Raw genomic sequence first — 5257 nt, 5'->3', positions numbered from 1 at the left:
TAAAATTTATATTGAATTTATATACGGCACTCTCATTATACACACGAATTACTCTCTTGTTTTAAGAATGTAGCTTTCCTTTTCACTTTTCTATACAAAAAATGTTCTGACATGATTACATTTTGGTAACAATCTATATGTCATAATAATAATATTATTGACTATTCAATCACGCTACTTCTCCTTGTACAAACTACAAAGCCAATAGTATGCATACAAAATAAAATTAATTCTTAATAAGTGGTGGAATAAGTAAGATTAATAAATATACTCATCTAAAACATACTGCGAATTATTTTGAAGATACTAGGCAGATTGAAGACAAGCCCAGTGGGGATCAGTCACCCACTGAAATTTAAGTTAATGAGACTGTATTAAGTTTTGTAGTGATAATGTTGATAAAAAAAATAATATAAAAATCAATTAAGACACCTATGGCTTTTATTTTTTAATTAGCCCAATATTCTATATTTCTTTCTGATCCTATAAAGTCATAAATTACAAACTCATTCTTTCTTTTTAATGATCGATTAAAAAGATGTTAATTGCTAAACGAGGGAGACAAACATGCAAATGATTCATGAATATCAAGTTCATTTGAAGAATTAGTTTTACCCGTTGGAACCGCAATGGTGGAATATCTTTTAAGCAATGAAGATGTATTTTGTTTTCATATATTTAATGCAGTTCGCTTTTATAATTTCATGTAATTTATTTTATTGGTTATTTTTTACACCCACTGAGTTAAATGTCTGGATGCGCCACTGCTTGTAGCAGATTAATCACTTTCTCCAAATTAACCAGAGAAGAACCGGAGGTAGAGTTGCATGCCTCCTTAGCCTTGTTCTTCAAATCAGTGGCATTCTTTCTCATCTCTTTTCCCTTTTCACCATTCATCAACTCGATCACTAGCTTCGAAACTTCATTACTCTTAACATCGTTGTCGATCTCCATCGCAATCTTCCACTTATTGCAACTCCACCAGCAATTCGGTTGTTGATCAGCGAAAAAAGGCCGACAAAGCATTGGGACTCCGTAAGAAATACTTTCAATTGTCGAATTCCATCCACTATGCGTTAAAAACCCTCCTATTGACGGGTGACTTAGAACTTGTTCTTGTGGGAATCAACTAGCCAACATCCCTCTATTGCTTGTCTACTCCAAAAACTCCGGTGGAAGCACAACAGAATCACCAATCACAAGGTCGGGTCGTATTATCCACAAGAATGGATAATTGCTCTTAGCAAGTCCCCAACAAAATTCGACTAGTTGTTGAGGTGCCATTACAGTGATGCTACCAAAATTTACATATACAACTGAGAATGGCTCTTTGTCATCTAACCATTTTAAACATTTAGGCTCTTCTACCCAGAGATTTGATTTGATGGAATCTAGAGACTTATCAACAATTTTGCTCTGGAACAGATGCAAAGGACCTACACTATAGCACAGCGGATACTTTATTGAGAGGGTGTCTAGACATTCACCATCTAGCTCATCAAAAGTGTTAAAAATAATGGCCGCTGCTCTTTTCGCCCCCTCTATTTCCCTCTTTGAAAATCCAACCATAAACTCATCCCCGGGATGGATGATTCTAACAAAAGGAGGAATATCTTTTAGACGTATACCAGGCATGGTTGGGATAAAATCTACAACTGTGTCCAAATACCCATTTACTAAATAACTCGGATCTGTGTATAAGAATTAAATTGTTCTCAAGTTAGCACCAAATATGTTAATTTATATGAACACACAACATTTGTAAGCCCTTGTGAATCATAATAAATGCATGAATTTATGTAATGAGATCACATATCATAAAATTATTTCTAATAAGCTCACGTATCATAAAAACATTAATATGTCAAAAGCATCCAAAAACATTAGCTTTTTTCTATTTTTAACTGCCCTTGATTTAGGGAGTTCTTGAGGAAAAAAAGCGACCACCAAAACCAAGCACAAAAACATCCCTATGATAGCTAAAACGGGCGAGATGTCAAAACGCTCAAAACCAAACCTAAATATAGCTTAGTTCAAGTGCCATTAAGGAAAACCGTTTTCTTGGGGAAACAACAAACAAGATATTCCATATACGTTATTCTAAATATAGGTACCATTATCAACAAGGTTACATGTTAGTGCACAGAAATTTGACACTGTGGATATGTTATCCTAGCATATGTTTTGGATCAGTTATCCTTAGCGTGTGTTCTAGATCCTGTCAGGATCAAGGATCCACAGTACTTATTATTTACTAACGGTTGTTCTCATGTGTGGTTTTATATTTAGCACGTATAACGGTTAGAAGACTCAGTCTATCCACTAAATTGCAGTCAAGAAGATATTGACGTGTTTGGATTAATTATCTTTCTGAAGAGTTCTAGAGCTATGTCAGGATCATGGATCCTCGGTATTTGCTGCTATTAACGGTTGTATCTTATATGAAGGCTGATATTTAATAAGTGTAACGGCTAGAAGACCTGGTCTACCACCTATTTCGCAGCCTGAGTGATGGAGCACGTGGACAAAGTGGCTGTTACAAGTATATTCAAGATAAAGGCGGATTTTTAGGAAAAATAGTTAATGGTATTTATTAATAATAACTCCATTGAGTTATTATCTTTTATTTATAAGGGAGGTTATGATCAGTTAGAGAGCACATTGTAGACACACACTATAGCAGAACTTATAATTCTCTCTACACACTAGCATTTCGTTGTAATATCGATCACAATCTCCAAACACTTGTAACCACCTTTTATTATCAATATAATCGACGGTGATAGTTTTCACCGTCCGACGGTATTTTTTGCCTGAGATCACGATAATCACATACTTATCGACCAAAGGTTACCTTGTTGATCCTTGATCGAGGAGATTCGACCAAGAGATTGCCTTGATAAGTTTTGACCGAAGTAAGACTATCTTTGTTAAGGGTTTTTTCCCTCGTGATCAAATCACTGTGTTCACCCCGATTACGATTACGTATTCAATATTATCAAGTTAGCACCTTACCTCACATTTACGAATTTGGATACTTGATCCTTAACAGATTTTTGTCCAAAACAATTTGGCGCCACCGTGGGTCAATTGGTGCTATAATCCAGAAAATACCTTGTCAACATTCAACTTTTCATACCCATATCACAATCAATGGCCTCTCAATCAACCTCTGCTTCATCAACCATGCCATCCTCGGTTTCTCTCTCATCAAGAACTTTGCCGCCGATGCCTCCTCCAATTACGGGAGCACCAAGGACCACCGAGGCTGGAAACAAGACACAAATTCCAGTCTTCCAGAGCTCAAAAACTACTGCTGCCACTTCGGTGGTCAAATCTAACAATGATGTTTCTGCAATGTTTTCACAGGTTAAGGCATACATGGAGCAGAAGAACAAAACCAACCAGAGGATCCTACATGAAATTGAAGATCTCAAGAAAAGAAAGAGGCTAGCGGAGGATCAGACTCCCTTGATGCCTAGGGTGCTGGATTTTACTACTCCAGGATCCATGGCTCAACATACTCAAGGATCCTCGATCCTTCAGCAAGGATCATCCATCCTTCAACCAGGGTCCGTGGGTCAACAAACTTAAGGATTCTCGTTCTTTCAGCTAGGATCATCTATCCTTCAACAGGAGTCCGTGGGTCAACAAACTCAAGGATCCTCGTTCTTTCAGCCAGGATCATTTATCCTTCAACAAGGGTCCATGGGTCAACAAACTCAAGGATCCTCGTTCATTCAACAAGGATCATCCATCTTTCAACCAGGATCCTCTGGGTTGTATCCTCAAGGATCCTTCAGCTCCCAACCTCAAGGATCCTTCTGGCAGAATCTAGGGTCCTCAGGAATTCACCATCGAAGGTCTTCAGAGGTCCATGAAGGGGACATCATCCCCATGCAGACCATTGCCTCTAGTGGACCTGCTACTGTAGCGGATGCCTCTTATCTTAACTACACTTCTGGGATGCCAACGTTCAACCAACCAAGAGGTAACGCCTATAATCACATATCCTCAGACACTAACCTTGGATCTATGCAGGATACAGGTATCAATCAGGCTATGGCTAGGGAACTTCAGAAGCTTAAGGATATGATATCCAGCGTGCCAGGAGTGGTCCGTCTGATTCCTGAAATACCTGAAGGGAGCCATAAGTTGTCCAGATTTGCTCCGCCGATATGCGATGCGGAGATCCCAAAACACTTTCAAACACCCAACATGAAGGTGTATGATGGGACCACTGATCCGGAAGAGCACGTGGCTCAGTATAGGGAAAGGATGGAGATCAATCCAATTCCTGAAAGACTCAAGGAAGCTTGTCTATGCAAGGGTTTCGGATCCACACTAACAGGATCTGCACTTAAATGGCTGCTAAGTCTTCCTCCTTATTCTGTTACATCTTTTTCACATTTAGTTAACTTGTTCAACAGCCAATTTTCTTGTAGTAGGAAATTTTAGAAGTTAACTAGTGATTTATATAGAGTTGTCCAACCTTATGATGAATCCTTAAGGGATTTTGTTACAAGGTTTGGCAGGGAAGCCCTAGAAATACCTAATCTTGATATGGCTACGGCTTTTGAAGCATTCAAGATGGGACTTCAAAGGGGCTTCCCATTTTATGACGATCTTGTGATGACTCCGTGCAGGACCTTAGATGAATTCAGGAACAGGGCGTTAAGATTCATCCGATTAGAAGATGATAAAAGGATCCAGGATCGTCTTGGAGGGAAAACGAAACAAGAATCCCCCGACAAGAATAAAGGATCCTCATTCAGGAACAATAACTCGAAGCCTTACTCCAAGTTCAACAACCGAAACGTCCGGGCAGTTGAAGAAGGAGATGATGATGAGAACTACCCAAGTATTTCCGACTATTGCTTCTCCGTGGATACTCATGGCTTAATCTGTGCCATGAAGGATCTGGGGGGACAAAGCAAGGTGGCCCCGGAAGAACGAGAGGACTACCGCCTTCAAAGACAAATCTAAGTGGTGTGCCTTTCAAGAAGATTTTGGCCACATGACGGACGAGTGCATTGGCTTGAGGAGGGAAATTGGATATCTCCTGAGCAAGGGTCACTTCAAAGAACTCTTAGGAAAGAAGAGATCCAAGATCCAGGATCCTGAAGATCTTCCACAAAAAGCAACACCACCACCACCAGACGCTCACGTGATCAACTTCGTCTCCAGCGAATACGGCGTAATTCAAACTTCTTGTCCCGCAGAAGAATTCGAGTTGGATGATGAAAGAAGACCGCTT

General features: G+C 39.4%; 1 pseudogene; it reads right to left on the bottom strand.

The window, feature by feature from the left end:
* Window positions 1–1155: 1155 nt before the first annotated feature.
* LOC143552652 (7-deoxyloganetin glucosyltransferase pseudogene) lies at window positions 1156–1635 on the bottom strand (annotated as a pseudogene).
* Between the last annotated feature and the right edge of the window lie 3622 nt (window positions 1636–5257).

The sequence above is a fragment of the Bidens hawaiensis genome, unplaced genomic scaffold, assembly GCF_021521415.1.
Source record: "Bidens hawaiensis isolate Kalapana, Puna unplaced genomic scaffold, B.hawaiensis_p1.1 tig00016968_1, whole genome shotgun sequence".
In the NCBI taxonomy this organism is placed as follows: Eukaryota; Viridiplantae; Streptophyta; class Magnoliopsida; order Asterales; family Asteraceae; genus Bidens; species Bidens hawaiensis.
The sequence above is the reverse complement of the archived record's forward strand: the minus strand, read 5'-3'. Positions and strand labels throughout refer to the sequence as shown.